Raw genomic sequence first — 19,386 nt, 5'->3', positions numbered from 1 at the left:
ATCTCATGCGTATGGATCAGAATAATTAATATTGTTAAAACGACCATACTACCAAAAGCAATCTATAGAGTCAATATAATTCCTATCAAAACGCCAATGACATTCTTCTCAAAAATAGAAAAAACAATCCTAAAATTCGTATGAATCCACAAAGGAGCTGGAATATCCAAAGTGATACTGAGCAAGAAGAACCATCTGAAGGTATCATACTACCTTAACTTCAAAATGTTCTTCAAAGTTATAGTAACTAAACAGCATGGTAATGGTATAAAAACAGACCCATAAGGCCAATGGAAAGAGCCAAGAAATAAATCCATATATTTACAGCCAGCTGATTTTCAACAAAGGTTTTAAGAACATATATTGGGGAAAGGATACCTTCTTCAATAAATTGTGCTGTGAAAAGTGGATATCTACATGCAGAAGAATGAAACTAGACCTCTATCTCTATCCATATATAAAAATCAACTCAAAGTGAATTAAAGGCTTAAACCTAACACCTGAAACTACAAAATGACTAGAAAAAAGTAGCAAAAATACTCCAGGCAAAGATTTTATGGCTAAGACCTCAAAAGCATAGGCAACAAAAACAAAAATAGACAAATGGGACTATGTCAAACTAAAAAGCTTGTGCACAGTAAAGGAAATAATAACAGTGCAAAGACTCAACCTATTGAATGAGAAAAAACATTTTCAAACTATTCATCTGAAAAAGGACTAATATTCAGCATATATAAGGAAATCAAACAACTTATATGCAGAAAACCAAATTTCCCATTAAAAAGTGGGCAACGGATCAAACAGACACTTGTCAAAAGAAGAGATACAAATGGCCAACAGGCATATGAAAAAAATGCTAAATATCACAAATCATCAGGGAAATGCAAATCAAAGCCACAATGAGACATCTTACCCCCATCAGTATCATATTATCAGGAAGACAAAAGACAACAAATGTTGGCCAGCATAGTGAGAAAGGGGCAATACTGCTGGTAGGAATGTAAATTAGTACAGCCATTACAGAAAACAGTGTGGAGATTTCTCAAAAAAATAAAAATAAATCTACTATATGATCCAGCAATACCATTACTGGGTATTTATCCAAAGGAAAGGGTATCTGTATATCAAAGGTGTATCAGCACCCCCATGTTTATTGTATCACTATTTACAATAGACAAGATATGGAATCAACCTAAGTGTCCATCAATGGATGAACAGATGAAGGAAATGTGGCATACATACACAATGGAATATTATTCAGCCAAAAAAAGAAAGAAATCCTGTCATTTGCAGCAACATTGATGGAACTGGAGGTCATTATGTTAAGTGAAGTAAGATAGGCACGGAAAGACAAACGGACAAGTTCTCATTCATTTGTGGGAGCTGAAAAAGTTGATCTCATGAAGGTAGTGAGTAGAAGCATAGTTATCAGAGACTTGAAAGGGTATGCAGAGAGGTTGGTTAATGGGTACAAACATACAGTTAGAAGGAACAAGTTCTGTTTGGTAGGATGACTATAGTTAACAATACCACACTATATATTTGAAAATAGCTAGAGAGAATATGTGAAATGTTCCCAACACAAAGAAATGATAAACGTTTGAGGTGATGGATACCCTAAATACCCTAACTTGATTATTATATACTCTATGCATGTATTAAAATACCACATATACCCCATAAATATGTACAAATATTATGCATCAATTTAAAAAATGTAAGAGAAAGAAAAAATGTTTTATAGGCTCTGAGGGCCTCCATCTCCATTGGCTCCACTGCTTTTAACTTTCTGCATGACTGAATCGAAACCTTAAGAAAGGCAGTCCATTGTTTAATTCAGAGGAAGAAAAAAAAAAACTTTCAGAGAGGAATGAAATGAAAAATAATCAGTTGTGCCCAGCCAATCTCTTAGGTTTTTAAACAATTCACAGAATGGGTGGGAGGCAAGGAATTACAAGGCCTGGCTCTGCTCCTAATACTTCTAGGCCTTGGCTTTCTTACCCGTAAAATGTGGAAATTCAACTAAATAATCTCTTAAGTTTCTTCTAACTTTAAAGGTCTGAGATGCTTAAACAAACCAAAACTCATTATGATTCTAAAACCAAATAAGAAGACTTATTTCCAGAGGCTTTGGGGTTAATAAAGTAATAATAAACACTCGCGGGGGTACTCTGTACCAGCCACCATGGCTTGAGCACTTGATGTCCATTGATACTTTGTTGAGTGCATGTTAACATTTTATCTTTAAAAAGCATAGCTCATAAATCTTTTTGAAGCCCTGACTTTGCACAAGAGATTCAGTGAGCAATTTCTAATGTCATTTAAATCAGTGGTGTTAAATTACTCATCTGGGAAACTACTTAAAGCTGGAGACACCATCTTTCATAGGTGAATTTGATGATTATTTGAAATGCTATCTACATTTAAAATATTCAGTAAAACAGTTCAGAATTATGACCGGAGGAACTACTTTCCATTTTTCTCAATTCTCTTTCTAGACTCAAGTGCTTGAGACTAAGGTATTTTGAGGTAAGCTCTTCTTTTTTTTTTTTTTTTTTTTTTCTGGTGGGAGGCAAGGGATAATGCTGATTCAATGTGGCAAAAATGGGAAATGCAGCTTTACAAAATTCATTGGACACCTCCTAATTCCAAGCATTATGCTGAAAACCAGACTCTGAGGACAATCCAGAAATGAAAACATCACTATTGCCCTGGAGGACTGAAGAGTTTGGTAGGGAGATAACATCCATGCCAAGAGCTCTCCTATAATAAGAGGTGACAGGAACTGTGACATGGAGCAAAACTCATGAGAGAATCTGCTTGGGATAGCTTACTTTGAATTTTTTCTTTAGGACCATACTTGGCACAAGTATGAGAGAAAAACATTATTTTAATTTGATCTTATATCATCAGTAGGACTTTGTCATGTGGACAAAAATGGAGTAATTAATGTGAAAGCAGCAGTAGAGGCACAAAGGTACAAAATTTTGGAGCATAATGGGGGAAAGTTTGATAGAGATTCTGTCCATTCAAAATGTGAAATCCCTTCTAAATCTGTTCAGTTTTTTTCTAACCTAGTCCAGTTCCCCAGTGCAGACCACCATCTATCTTGCCTGGATACTGCCCTGACCTCTAGCCGGTATGAGGTTCTAGCCTAGTGGCTGGCACATAGTAGTTCCTCATTTGTTGAATAAATGAATCAGCTGGCATTAGGCATTAGATCCACGGAGTCTGTGCTTCATTGTATAAGCATCAGAGGCGTATAATCAAAGCAGGGATTCTTAGCTGTTTTGTGCTATCGACTGTTTGTCAGTCTCCTAAAGCCTAGGATGCCTTCTCAAGACAATGTGTTAAATACATGAACAAATACATAAGACTTAAAAAGAAAGTATATATTAAAATACTTATCTAATATTAAAAACCAACTTCATGAGTTTCTGATATAGCAATACCAGCATTTCTTTATTAACACATTAATACTATAATTAATGGTAGTGTTACCATTATAATAACCATAATAATGCTATCATTATTATGGTTAATACTACTACTAATACAACCATTAATAGAGCCAAGAACTACCATGATTTCCAAGTAGCAATGATAAAAGATAAAGGATATCTTAAGGTATCTGTCACAACTATAATGTGCTATGGAAACATCTATGCTTTCTGTTGGTGACTAAGTGGAAGGTACTGCTAATATTACTGTGGTTTGTTGCCTACATCCATAATTGAGGGACATGCTTATCTCATTAACCTCCTTAGGGGCTGGAGACAATAAAGATGTAAATCATCCAAGTTGATGGACCCTCTGGATTCTAAGTGGTTCCATATCTAGTTTGAATCACCTGACTGGAACTGAAAAAAAAACAGCATCTTATACTCTCCCCTATAGGACTGGGCACAGAGGAGTGACCCTTCCCGAGGGCCCAGCCACAGGAGGGACAGAGCTGCATAATGTTGACAAGCCTGGAGGTCAGTCTTAATTTTAGCACTTAACTAATGTGTGACTGTGGGCATTGGTGTCCTCATCTGTTAAAGAAGGATCATAACACTAAAAAGAACATCACAGAAGATATTAATAAAAAGCATTACAGTTGTCACCTCCTCTTCAGTATTACCACATTAGCAATTCTGAAAGGGACTTGTAAAAATCTCTGGTTGGAGACCACATTATGAGCTTCCAAAATATCTCGTTTACACCACCCTTTTGGAACACAGCATCTTAAACTCTGTTGCTCTTTCTTAGATTTTGCTCCACACAGATGGTTCAGTAACCACAAGAATATATTTCAATATCATGGAAAAGCTTTCCCTAAGTCACCATATTTGCAGTCTCTGAGGTGAATAAATAAGGAAGAAAAATATGGCTATGTTGGTCAAAGAATGTATAGGACAGTAATATTCTGTAATATGTAAACTTAGCATTCTTCCACTGCACCTCCACACATCTACATGTATTAATTCAAAAAAAATTTAAAAGATGACAGTAAAATTCAAATAAGAACAGGAAAAAAAATGGAGACTATTGGATAATAGTCTAACATTTGAAAACATGGGGAAAAGTTTTATTTCCACACTAGTCAGATCCATGTGTTCTCTTGTAATTCTTACCAATCATGAAAATACATTTCAGTGAGCAAATACACTTAAGCCTAGGTAATTGGAGAAAAGGTTTAGAAATGAAGGTCTTCTAGCTCTATATCAGAAAATTTAATTTAGGACATTAACAAGATGACAGAATGGGAGGTCCCAGCTTCACTACCCCCGACAAAGAGTTCAACTAGCAACTATCCACAGACAGGAACACCCACGTGAAACCCCACAAATTGGAACACATCTCAGTCACCTACATGGTCCACAGGATGAAATGAAAACCTCATGGAAAGGGTAAGAGAAATAGACTCACTTTAATCACTTCACTCCTCCCCCTCCCCCACAAGTTGGCACAGGGCCAACAGAGAGGATTTCCCCTTGGGACCACATTTTCTACAGAGGAAAAAGAAAATCAGAGGCAGACATCCAGCTTCCTTAGGATTCTCAAACACTTCCCAGGAAGCCCACAGTCATTTCACGCCTCCACCAAGACCTGTATCCAGAAGGAAACCATACATCTAAAACACCTGGGGTCAGGTAGCAACAAAGCAAGAAGGCAGAGCCCACAGCAATCAGGATGTAGACCTTGGTGGTAGCTCTGTGTACTTGCCAGTGGTGGCACCCTATCAGAGTTACTAACTAACAGCATAGCCCACAGCAATCAGGATGTAGACCTTGGTGGTAGCTCTGTGTACTTGCCAGTGGTGGCGCCCTATCAGAGTTACTAACTAACAGCATAGCCCACTGACAAAGCTGATCTGCCATACCTAGGAATTTAAACAGTTCTCAGCCCAGCCTCAGAGCCCACCCCAAGGCCCCACATGACAAGGAGGCAAACCTCAACTATGTATTTACACTGAGAAAAGCAGAGGATAACAAAGCAGCTTGTCCTATCTTTCCTGATCAGAAACTCCACCTGACCTCTGGGCTTCTGCAGCCCTGTCTAGCTGCCAAACTCAAACAGTAGTATCACCTGGCCTGGCCAGGGAATGCACCCTGTGGCCTGGCCCAATCTGAGGTGACCACAAGGTCCGTCCAGCCTGACTGCAGAGGTCAGCCAGTGGTCTCACCAGATACCGGAGCCCAGCCAGCTGCCCCATCCAAATGCAAGGCAAAGGCAGCAGCCCGGCCATCTAGAGAATCTGAAAGCAAGTTCTGTCTTCCCAGGGTCCTTACCAGCTGTCCTATCAGAATCACTAAACAGTGAAGGCCTACCTCTGCAAAAGAACACCTGTAACAGCCAGAAAAGATGGCTGCATCCTCAAATACGCAGACATCAATGCAAGAACACAAGGATTACAAAGACTTAGGAAATCATGACACCTCCAAAAGATACTAACAAAGCTCCAATGATGGGCCCAAAAGAAAGGGGGATCTATGAAATGACAGACAAAAAATTCAGAATAATTCTCTCGAAAAAGTTCAGTAAATGACAAGAATATATGGATAAATATGAAATAAAATTTGGAAAATACATGAATGAGAATTTTGACAAAAAAATAGAAACAACAACAAAAAATATAAATCCTAGAGATAAAGAACACAATTACTGAAGTGAAAAATGCAACAGACGCTGGGCATGGTGGCTCACGCCTGTAATCCCAGCACTTTGGGAGGCCGACGCGGGTGGATCACGAGGTCAGGAGTTCAAGACCAGCCTGGCCAACATGGTGAAGCCCTGTCTGTACTAAAAATACAAAAATTAGCTGGGCATGGTGGCTCATTCCTGTAATCGCAGCTACTGGGGAGGCTGAAGCAGGAGAATTACTTGAACTGGGACCTGGGAGGCGGAGGTTGCAGTGAACAGAGATCAAGCCACTGCACTCCAGCCTAGGCTACAGAGCGAGACTCCATCACAGAAAAAAAAAAATGCAATAGAACACTTCAACAGCAGGCTTGACTAAACAGAAGAAAGAATGAGTGAGCTCAAAGACAGAATATTTGAAATTATCCATTCAGAAGAAAAAAAAAAAGAATGCAAAAGAATGCAAAAGAATGAAGAAAGCCTACAAGACTTATGGATAAGGCACCATCAACAGACCTAACCTTCACACAACAGAAATTCAAGAAGGAGAAGAAAGAGAAAGGGAGCCAGAAAGCATATTTTAAAAAATAATAGTTGAAAATTTCTCTAACCTGAGGAAAGATGACAACATCCAGGTACAGGAAGTGCAGAAGTCTCCAATAAAATTCAACCCAAAGAGGTGTTCACAAAGACATATAATCAAATTACCAAAAATCAAAGACAAATAAAAAATTATGAGAGCACCAAGAGACAAGAAATACATCACATACAAAGGGCTCCCAATACAACTATAATCAACTTCTCAGCAGAAACTCTGTAGGCCTGAAGAGAATGGGATGATATATTCAAAGTGCTGAAGGAAAAAAGAAACCTGCCAACCAAGAACACTTTGCTCAACAAAGCTGTCTCTGAAATGAGGGAAAAATAAAAAATTTTCCAGACAAACAAAAGCCAAGGGAGTTCATTGCCAGTATGCCTGCCTTATAGGTACTGATAAGTGAAGTTTTTAAAAGCTGAAGCAAAAACCTGCTATTAAATAATAAATAAAGTAAAAATGATGAAAGCACAAAACCCAATGGTATAAGTAAAGCAGAGCCATATTCAGAATACTCTAAATGTACTATAATGATGATGTGTAAGGCAATTTTATCCCTAGAATTAAGGGTTAAAAGACAAAACTATTAATAACAACTATAGCTAAAATAAATTGTCAAAGGATACCCATTACAAAATAATATAAATTCTGACAATTAAAACCATAAGTTGTGGGGGGAGGGAAGAGTAAACGTGTAGAGTTGTTATATACAATCAAAGTTATCATCACCTTGAAATAGGCGATCTGAAGTATAAGATGTTCTATGTAAGCCTCTTGGTGATCACAAAGCAAAAATCTTTAGTAGAAGAGCAAAAGTACAAAGGATCAAAGCATACCACTACAGAAAACCATAAAATCACAAATGAAGTCAGAAGAAAGGAAGGAAAATAATCTACAGAACAATCAGAAGGCAATTAATAAAATGGCGGTGGTAAGTTTTTACCTATCAATACTTACCTTGAATATAAATTGATTAAATTACTCAAAAAGACATAGAATGATTGAATGGATAAAAAAACAAGACCCAACTATATGCTGCGTCACCTCCCTTTTAAAGACACACATAGACTGAAAGTGAAGGAATGGAAAAAGACATTCCACACAAATGGAAACCAAAAGAGAGCTGGGATAGCTATACTTATATCAGGCAAAATAGACCTTAAGTCAAAAACTATAAGAAGAGACAAAGAAGGACATTATATAATGATTAAGGGGTCAATTCATCAAGAGAATACAATGATTATAAATACATATGCACCCAATATCGAAGCATCTAAATACATAAAACAAATATTAAAAGATTGAAGGGAAAGACATATTGCAATACAATAATCATATCGGACTTGAATACTCTATGTTCAATAATGGGCAGATCAACCAGACAGAAAAGTAATAAGGAAACATTGGACTTGAACAACACTTTAGACCAAATGGACCTAGCAAACATACAGAACATTCCATCCAACAGCAACAGAATATACATTCTTCTCAAGTGTATCCAGAACATTATCCAGTATAGATCATATGTTGGGTCACAAGACAAGTCTTGTTAAATTAAAGAAGACTGAAATATATCAAGTGTGTTTTCTGACCACAGAGTAAACAAATAGAAATCAATCACATGGAGAATTTCAGAAAATTCACAAATATATAGAAATTAAACAACATGACTCTCAATAGCCAATGGGTCAAAGAAGAAATTAAAAGGATTTAAACATATCTTGAGACAAACAAAAACAGAAATACAATGTACCACAACTTATGGAATGTGGCAAAGGCAGTTCTAAGAGAAAAGTTCATCGCAATGAACGCCTACATCAAAAAATAAGGAATATCGCAAGTAGTAATTTAATGTACACCTCAAGAAAACAGAGAAAGCTGAACAAACTAAGCCTGATGTCAATAGAAAAAAGACATAATAAAAATCAAAGCAGAAATACCTGAAGTAGAGACTAGAAAAATACAAAAAATCAATGAAACTAAGAGTCGGTTTTTTGAAAACATAACATGGATGAACTTTCAGCTGGACTAAGAAAAAATGGAAGACACAAGTAAATAAAATGAGAAATGAAAGGGGTGACATTACAACTGATCACAGAAATACAAAGGACATTAAGAGAATATTACAATTACATGCCAAAAAGTAGGATAACCTGGAAGAAATGGATAAATTCCCTAACAAATGTAATCTACCAAGACTTAATCACAAGGAAATAGAAAATCTGAGCAGACCAAAAACCAGTAAGGTGATTGAACCAGTGATTAAAAAAAAAAAAACAAAAAACACTTCCATCAAAGGAAAATCTCAGCGCCCAATGGCTTTACTGCTGAAGTCTGCCATTAACCAGGTATGGTGGTGCACACCTGTGGTCCCAGCCACACTGGGGGCTGAGGGCAGAGGATCGTTCAATCCTGGGAGGTTGAGGCAGCAGTGAGCCGTCTTCATGCCACTATACTCCAGCCTTGGCAACAGAGCAACACCTTGTCTTAAAAAAAATGTTTTTAAATAAAGAAGAATGCCAATCCTCACAAACTCTTTAAAAAAAATTAAAGAGAAAACATTTCCACACTCTTTTAATGAGGCCAGCATAGCTCTTCTTATGAGCCCAAACAAGGACATTACAAGAAAAGGAAACTACAGGAAAGGATCCTTCATGAACATAAATGCCAAAATCCTCAACAAAATACTGGCAAACTAAATTTAATAGCACATTAAAATAATCATTCACATATAATTAAGTGGCATTTATCCCTGGGATGCAAAGATGTTTCAATATATGCAAATCAAACAAAATAAAAGATAAAAAAAGATTATCTCATTAGATACAGCAAAAACATTTGACAAAATTCAACATTCTTTAATGATAAAAAAAATAACAAATTAGGTATAAAAGGAATGTACCTTAACACAGTAAAGGCCATATGTGATTAAACACACAGCTAACATTATATTTAACAGTGAAAAACTGAAACTCTTTTCCCTAAGTCCTAGAACAAGACAAGGATGTCCACTCTTGCCACTTCTATTCAACATAGTATTGAAAATCCTTAGAGAAATTAGGCAAGAGAAAGAAATAAAAGGCACCCAATTAGAAAAGGAGGAAATGAAATTGCCACTGTTTGTTGATAACATAATCTTCCATATAGAAAACACTTAAGATTCCACCCATAAACTGTTATAACTAATAAATATACACAGTAAAGTTTCAGGACACAAAATCAACACACAAAAATCAGTACTGTTTCTATACACCAACAAATGTTCTGAAAAAGAAATCAAGAGAACAATTCCACTTACAATACCTACAAAAAAAAAAAGAATACATTTAACCAAAGAGGTGAAAACTATAAAATATTGACGAAATAAATTTAAGAAGATACAAATAAATGGAAAGATATCTTGTGCTCATGGATTAGAATAATTAATATTGTTAAAATGACCATACCACCCAAAGCAATCTACAGAATCAGTGCAATCCCTATCAAAATTCCAATGTCATTTTTCATTAAAATAGAAAACAATCCTAAAATTCCACACTGAATTAAAAAACAAAACAAAACAAATACCAAATAGCCAAAACTATCATAAGCAAAAACAACAAAGTTGGAGGTATCACACTACGTGACTTGAAACTATACTACAAGGATATAGAAATTAAAAGAGCATGATACTAGCATAAAAATACACCCATTAACCAATGGAACAGAACAGAAAGCCCAGAAATGAACCCACACATGTAGAGTCATTTGATATTTGACAAAAGTGTCAACACATTAGGAAAAGGATCATCTCTTCAATAAATGGTGTTGGGAAAACTGGATATCCATATGCAGAAGAATAAAATTAGACCCTTATCTCACGCCATACACAAAATGAACTCAAAATGGATTAAAGGTTTAAACATAAGACCTGAAACTGTAAAACTATTAGAAGAAAATATAAGGGAAAAACTAGACAATATTGGTCTAGGCAATGATTTTTTACATTTGACCCCAAAGGCACAGGAAACAAAATAAAAAAGACAAATGGGATTAAATCAAAATAAAAAGTGTTTGTACAACAAAGGAAACAGAGTAAAGAGACAAACTATGAATTTGGAGAAAATATTTGCAAGCCACATATCTGATAAAGGATTAATATCCAAGATATATACGAAACTCAAAAAACTCTATAGAAAGAAAATAAATAATCTGATTTAAAAATAGGCAAAAGACCTGAATGACACTTCTCAAAAGAAGACATACAAAGGGCTAACAAATATATATATAATACTCAACATCACTAACCATTAGGGAAATGCAAATTAAAACCACCATGAGATATCACCTCATACCCATCAGAATGGCATTATCAAAAAGATTAAATATAACTAGTGTCGGTGAGGATGTGGAGAAAAGGGAACCCTTGTGTAATGTTGGTGGGAATGTAATTTAGTACAACCATTATGAAAAAGGTTCCTCAGAAAACTAAAAATGGAATTATGATATGATCCAGCAATCCCAGTTCTGGTACTTACTCAAAAGATTTGAAATCAGTATGTCAAACGGATGTCTGCATGCCCATGTTCACTACAGCACTATTAAACAATACACAAGTTATGGAATCAATCTAAGTGTCCATCAGTGGATGAATGGATGAAGAAAATGTGGCATATATACACAATGAAATACTATTTAGCCTTTAAAAAGAAAAGTATTTTGTAATTTGCAACAACATGGATGGAATTGGATAACATTATGCTAAGTGAAATAAGCCAGACACAGAAAAACAAGTACCACATGTTCTCCCTTATATGTGGAATGTAGAACAATTGAACTCAAAGAAGCAGAAAGTAGAATGGTGGTTACCAGAGCCTGGGGAGATGCAGGGAATGCGTAGATGTTGGTCAAAGGGTACAAAGCCTCAATTAGACAGTAATAATAAGGTTTTTATTTCTTGAAAATATATTACACGGTGTGATGAATACAGTGACTAATACTGTATTTTAGATTGGAAAATTGCTAAGAGAATACATTTCAAATCTTCTCACCACAAAAATAATAAGTATTTAAGGTGATAGATATGTTAATTGATTTAATTGTTCCACATTGTATTAAAAAATCATAACATAACTTTGTACCCCACAAATACATATAATTTGTCTACTTATAATTTAAAAATTTTTAATTTAAAAAAGGATTAATTTATTCCACAAAAATCCACTGTGTAATTCAATGTGCCAGGCAACATGCTGGGGATATACAATAGCGGTGGTTCCTGCTTCCACAAAGGTCTCGGTCCAGCAGAGGACTCCTAAACAAAGAATTGCAGTCCAGTGAAATAAGCACATGATGCAGGTTTGTATATTGCTCCTGGGAAATGCAGCGGAGGCAGCACTGCATCTGGGGAAGGCTCTCTATAATTGCTCCTTCCGGCAAGCGACTGTGTTCACAAACACCAGCCTCCCACAGTATACAAGGCACAGGACAGGGTGAGCCCAGGAAAGAGACTTGGGTTGAATCCCAGCTACCTTTTATATTTGTGTGACTTTTGCCAAATCACTGAACCTCTTTGCTGTTGTTTCTGCATTCATAAAATGGGATAATCTGTACTTTTAAATTGTGAAGATTAAATGAGATAATATATGTATAAAGTATATAGGACATTCCTGGCACATAGTAGAAACAATTACACATAGAAACAATTTTAAAAATCATACATAAAAATCATTTTAATGGCAGAAAAAACTGTTTGCAGATTATCACTTCCTCATGGGAAAATATCACATAGCTTACTTTTCTTTGTATTCTCAATAACTGACAAATGGTAGGAACTCAATATATGTGTTTCTGAGAAACTTTTGAACCTCCTGGAAAAAGCTTCAAACAAAGCAATCATTAGAGTTTTTTGGTTTTAATAAGGATTAAAATCTAAAATGCACAACAAATGAAGACAAAAATACATAAGAACAGAAATAAGGCCAAATTTGTTAATGAAAGAGTGAAAAGATGTGATTTGTTTTAAAAAAAACTGCTCTGCTATTCTTCCATTTTGAGGAAGGAAAATATTGTTCAGGAAGAAGATGAGCATCTCTGATGTCTGTAGCTAGGAGAAAGAATTTAAAAAATTAGTTAACTTGTTTTTGTTTTCCAAGCAAAATATATTCAAGGTTTAAAAATATCATAAAATAGAGATGCACCTTAAGAACAACAAAAATTTCCTGTAATCCCATCAAGCACAATGGTAATCACTCTTTATCTGCGAATCTGGGCCCTCCACTCTGGTTTGGAGCGCTACGAGCTGCAGCAGGATTACAGCAAAATGGGCAACAGAGAAACATGTTATATCTTGTACAGAGACATGCAGCCCAGGTGATGATCTTATTAAATAATGACAAGAGAACCTTTCTGAGCGTCTAAAAAGTTGTTGTCACAAAAATTGAGGTTCCCCAGGCCACAACTCTCTACTCACTTTGGGACATCACTTTGGGACACCCTTTGGGAAATGCTGGACTCTAAAATCCAAATGGAATACAAACACTTGTTTCTCAGAAAAACACACTGAGTTCAAAGTCTCTAGGGATATCCTACTGCTCTGGCAGAAGTCCACTGTGATCCGTTAAATGCAAATGAATCAAGAACATCTGGTCTAAATTTGTTTTAAAGCCTATGAGGTTTTAAATACAAAGAAAGTTTGGCAAAATATAGTTTTGAGTCTGCTGAATCTAGAATTTAATATTTTTTAAAAAGGCCAAGAGGTTCGGCAGAGCAAGAGACAAAGTAAGGCTAACTTTATAAAGTTAACTAATACAGGTAGTTTGTCAAAATATTTCTTTCTGGTTTCTCTAGCTTTCTAACACTTTAGCAGTGTTAGAAAACACTGCTAAAACGGCATGTACTTCCAAGTCAGCTTTGCCAATTTATGTATGTTTGGGTTTCTGTACACCACGATCTGACCAAGTAGGCAGTAGAGATTAATGAAAAGCTACATTTGTATACAGATGTGTGTGTATACATATACATATACATGTATATAAATATAAATTATACATATATGTACATACAATTTCAGGAATTGTCAAAGTCTTTAATAAGCTAATACATGTTATAAATCTCCAACAAAGGGGGCACAGCATGACCTAATACACTGGCCCCAGCATCTGGATCTTTTTGGCCTTCTGCATGGGACACACTTCGGAAAATGCTGGACTCTTAAGTTCAAGTGGGATACAAACGTCAGGGATGCAGACGATTTTAGCCACCTGTATGGTAAATCCACCTGGTAGCAATAACATAAGCACAGCCTGAGAAGGACCCTGTATGGCAGATGCACATGAATGTGTGTGCTGAGCTAATGAATCCTGGCGTAGCCAACTTGGGGATTTGTTCCTTGTCTATGAGGAACATCTGAGCCCCCAGCCCATCCCATGGAACACAGGCTATACAGGCCCTAAGTTCTGGGTTGAATAAAGGTTGCCAGGTGGAGGTTGCTAGCAAAATGGTGCTAACTGAAAATGCTATATAAACTGCATGCTTCTTGCAAGTGGTTGCTGTTCTCCTGTCCAGTCTCCCGCCACTGGACTCTCTTCCCTGTATGTAAGCCTCCAGTAAAGGCCCATGTCTTGTTTGCTGGCCTTGGGTCTCTTCTTCAGCCTCGTGAACCTGGTGCCATCCCCACTAGAGTTGATAGGGGTTTGGCACACAACCACCTGCAGTCTCAAGCTATCCATTCAAGGGTACATCAAACAATTATTAAATACCTGCTATGTGCTTCATCCAGTCTTAACATCCTCAGTTTACACATATCTGAGCACTCTAATCCTACACTTAAATCTACACTTTTCTTATGCATAAAAGAGAGCCTGGACAGGTGCGGTGGCTCATGCCTTTAATTCCAGCACTTTGGGAGGCCGAAGTGGGCAGATCACTTGAGGTTAGGAGTTCGAGACCAACCTGGCCAACACAGTGAAACCCCGTCTCTACTAAAAATACAAAAATTAGCCAGACGTGGTGGCACGTGCCTGTGGTCCCAGCTACTCAGGAGGCTGAGATGGGAGGATCACTTGAACCCGGAAGGTGGAGGGTGCAGTGAGCCAAGACTATGCCATTGCACTCTGGCCTGGGTGACAGAGCAAGACTCTGTCTCAAAATAAAAAAATAAAAAAATTAAAAAAAGAACCCAAACCAAAGACTACTACTTAAGGGCAGCTTGTGTGCAAGCTTTACATTATTTTCTCTTCCCTGGTTGGAATGAACTTCAAAGGCAGAAGGTTTGCTTTTATTCCCTCGACTCTCTTACTGTTCACCAACCCATGTGAACCTAGTGGCATTACAGAGCTACCCTGACTGGTGAAAATGGCAGGGTGTGCCCACCTTGTCTAGACAAAGGAGACTCCTGTGGAGATGAGGGGTAAGAGAGGAGTGAAATGTTGTTTGGGATCTTGCCTATTAACAATTCTCCTGCCATTTGCTCTTGAGAGCAGACCTCAGAGCTAACATCAACACTACTCTCCAGCTCTGCCCCCCCACACCCTGTGATTTAACCAAGGTAAGGGGATTTGTTTGCCTTCCTACTAATTATCCCCTCGGTGAGAAAATGAGAATAAAGTGTAGGCTGATCACAGAGTCTTTCCCTCCACGATTATGCTGGGAACTGGATTGCCCTGCGGGGCTGCCAAATCCCTGCAGAACTCTGCCGCAGATGACAGGGAGGAGGCTGTGGCTCTGCTCTCGGCAGCCCACTACCAAGCAAGGGGGCCAAGGCAAATAGGCTGGGCCCGGAGCACCGTAATCCCTCTCCAAAGAAGAGATGAATCACTGAACATGAGGTGCCCTGTGGTTACCCTGACACACTGTGCTGCCAGGGAGAGCCCAGCTCAGCTGAGGGAGCTCCAGATGAGGCTGCAATTCCAAGGAGCTCTTCACCCTCTACCACCCTCTGCAATTCTAAAGGGCACAGCGAGGGTGGCGGGGAGGACAATGACAAACGTCTCCCCAAAGTAGTTCCTCCCAAGGTTCCCCAGGCACAGAAACCAATCATACCGAACTCCCCACAGCGTCTCTGTATTTACTGCTTGCTGCTGAGAAATGCAAAGCCCTTCTTAGATCTCATTCCACATGCTATAGTTTGAGCAACAGCTCTCTTTGGGGGTAACAGAGGAGTCGATAGTAATTATCCTTATGTCCCATATCAAATGGAAATGAGGCAGAGAGATATCAAATTAAGATTTTTTTATTCCTACAGCACTTTGCACTGTACGAAACACCTTCATATATACCCTGTCACCCTGACTGAGCAGGATTGCTCAGTTCCATTTTACAGATAAGAAAAGTAAAGCTCTGAAGAAATGACTTACCTGGAGGACAGACTGATGGGAATCTGCCCCATAACCCCAGGGGGATTCAGTTTACCCAACTGGAACCATCCAGCCTCAAAGCAGGGCTCTCCCAGAGGTTGGCACTGCCACAAGCCTGGTGCCAGGCAGAGGGCAGGGCATCACTTGGCTGGAGGGCTTTCCAATGTGTACAGATATCCTTGAAGCTCCCAATAGCTCATATGAAAGCATTTTTTTCTTCCATTTTTTTCTTTTGAGACCAAATCTCACTCTGTCAGCCAGGCTGGAGTGCGGTGGCACGATCTTGGCTCACTGCAGCCTCCGCCTCCTGGGTTCAAGCAATTCTCCTGCCTCAGCTTCTTAAGTAGCTGGAATTACAGGCGCGCCACCATGCCCAGCTAATTTTTGTACTTTTAGTAGAGACGGGGTTTCACCATGTTGGCCAGCTGGTCTCAAACTCCTAGCTTCAAGTGATCCACCCACCTCAGCCTCCCAAAGTGCTGGGAATACAGGCACGAGCCACCACACCTGGACAAATGAAAGCATTTTTAAATGGATAAATGTCACAGGTTGAAAAATACGTGTTCATTCTCCTAAACTTTGTCTTTCCTTCTCCTCCTTCTATTCTGGGACCCAGGATGAGTTAAAGACGTTTCAACGCCAGAGCTCTACCCTGATTGCACACGTCAGGATGTTCAGGAAGAGCCTCATGGGTTACTACAGCTCAGGATGCATCCAGACACTGTCTCCATTGGCCTGCAGAGCTGCTCTCCGAGGACTCACTTCACTGCCTCTCATTTCCCAGGCTCACGGAGATATACTACCTGTCACCTCTGGGCCCGGAGGGCGGCTGGAGGTGAGATGTGAAGGCAGACCGCATCGTCAAAGCAGATGGAAGCATTCCCTAGCACCTGGGCCATCCTGGGTCCTAGCTTGATTACTAAAGAATAGGGAGATTTCAAAGTAAAATGTCCAGAAACTTGTTTATAGAACATAATACTGTGGGCACATAGCAGTTATCTGTAAGCATTCATATCTGTCAAGGACATAGACATACGGACTTTATCCTCAAGCTCTGCCTGCTACACATCTTGTTTTAAATCCCTTGGCCCTATTTACGTTAAAAATAAGCCCCCAAGGCAAAATGTGTATATATGCTTGTATGCATCCTCTATACATAACTGTATGGAAGTTCTGGGGGGTAACATAGCAAATAAATAACTACGGTGACTTGGGGCACTGCCAGGTTTGGGAAATGGCTGGAAAAGGGTTTGGAAGTTTCACTGAAATTCAGGTCATCCATTTCTCCGTGGTGTTCTCTTAACAAGTTGCTTTACCTTTCTCAGACTCAGTGTCAACTAGGAAATGGGGAGAATGACACTTGCCTTGCAGGATTGCTGTAAAAGCCACAGATCATACACCTCATATGCTGGCATACAGCAGACATTCAGTAAGTGCTAGCTGTAACTATTACTACTATAAAAGAGGATGGGGCCAGGCGTGGTGGCTCACGCTTGTAATCCTAGCACTTTGAGAGGCCAAGGCAGGCAGATCACCTGAGGTCAGGAGTTTGAGATCAGCCTGACCAACATGGTGAAACCCTGTCTCTACTAAAATAACAAAAATTAGCCAGGCGTGGGCACACACCTGTAATCCCAGCTACTTGGGAGGCTGAGGCAGGAAAATCACTTGAGCCCGGGAGGCAGAGGTTGCAGTGAGCTGAGGTTGCACCATCGCACTCCAGCCTGGGTGACAGAGCGAGACTCCATCTCAAAAACAAACAAACAAACAAAAAAAGAGGATGGTTGCCAAAAGGCCATACCTCTACCCTCCTTGTAGCCACGGAAACTGCCTCTTGTTGAATAAGAGCATCCCTCCTCATTCTCTAGTCCCAGATTTGCCTTTGAGTCACTGGTGTAAACTCTGGCATAGGGGCCAGTTAGTTCCTGGTGAGCATCAACTGTGCTGGTTATTCCAACACACCTGTTCCCCACTTCCAACCTCAGATCCACTCTATCTGCTCTGGTGACTGACCTCTGTGGGCTGCTTCCCCAGGGCTTCATGTCCTTTGGCCTCAGGCTAGGATCTACCAGTTGGAAACACCAGCACCAGATCTGGGAATTTATTCCTCCCTATCTCCCTGCTTGGTCAAATCTCTGCAGTGGTTCTGTCCTTGCTGTCACCATAGCTCCTGTTGGGCAGCCCTCTTCTATGATTCCAGCGCTTGCTTCCTCTGTAGGTGGTCCCTTCATTAAGCTCTCTCCAGATAAACCTTTTTAGGGCACCATCTGCTTCCTGCCAGGACCCCAACCAAAACAGAGGAGGAGGTTTTCTTGATGCAAACTATAACACTGTTAGAATAACTTTAGAACAAGGAGATGTTAAAAATAATTAGAAGCTGCGGAGGCAGACTAATAATGTCTAGTTCAGGCTAGGGCTCTGATTTTCATTACTTGAACCTCCAAGAATTAAAGCAACTTTCATCTAATAAGAAAGTAGATTAAGCAACGAAAAAAACAGCCTCAGCCTAGAGATCTTGGCTTTTCCTTCAGTGAGGGGCCCGTTTTCCTTCAGTGAGGGGCCCCTCTCCAAAGTAACAAGAACCTTGCAGCAGGAAAGAGAACTTGTTTCAACCCTAATGGCCACTTATTCTGTGTCAAGCATCACGTGAGTTATTCTACATAAACCGTCTCATTTGGAGCTGATAACAACTTGGTGAGGTATACCCATTTTTCAGATGAGGAAATGGAGTCATAAAGATAGTAAGGATCCTGTTCGAGGTCACACAGCTGGTCAGTGCAGAATCAGGGTTTGAACCTGAGCAGTCTGGCTCTGGAGTCTGGGTACTCTGAACCAATGCATATGGGCCTCCTCCCTGGAAAGGCCTAGACAGGGGGCCCAGAGCAATGAAAAGTGAAGCAGGGAGGCAAGCTCAGCCTCTTCCTAACAGCCTCAGCTGCTGAAGGTGTGCTCGCATCCATGAGATGCCCCCACTGTGGAAATGGGGCTGTGGGGGCATATTTCAGCCACCGACCAAGATCATCAGCCACGGAGACAAACCAGAACTGAAGGAGTGTCTGTGAAAACAAAATGCTACAAAGAACCACAGCTTCTGAAGACAAAGGGGGTCCATGACAAACTAGGATTCTCTGCAACATTATCAAATACCAAACCAAATCCTGCCTGAACCCGTCAGTCTGCAAGACAGATCCCTCTTTATACTTGTAGAATTCAATGGCACATAGCACGAGGGCAAACATCCAAAGCTTAAAAATGATCTAGAAACTGAACAACATTGAGGAGGAAAAACAAATGTTGTCAACACACTGGCTAATTTCATCCACAGAGAAACAA

The 19,386-nt window shown here is 39.2% G+C and overlaps 1 protein-coding gene across 10 annotated transcripts in view; it reads right to left on the bottom strand.

The window, feature by feature from the left end:
• STON2 (stonin 2) overlaps window positions 1–19,386 on the bottom strand; it is a 190,842-nt gene that overhangs the window by 99,809 nt on the left and 71,647 nt on the right. The window lies entirely within an intron of this gene.

Source organism: Symphalangus syndactylus, chromosome 8 (genome assembly GCF_028878055.3).
Source record: "Symphalangus syndactylus isolate Jambi chromosome 8, NHGRI_mSymSyn1-v2.1_pri, whole genome shotgun sequence".
NCBI lineage: Eukaryota > Metazoa > Chordata > Mammalia > Primates > Hylobatidae > Symphalangus > Symphalangus syndactylus.
Note: the sequence above shows the minus strand (reverse complement) of the source record. Positions and strands in the feature narration are given on the sequence as shown.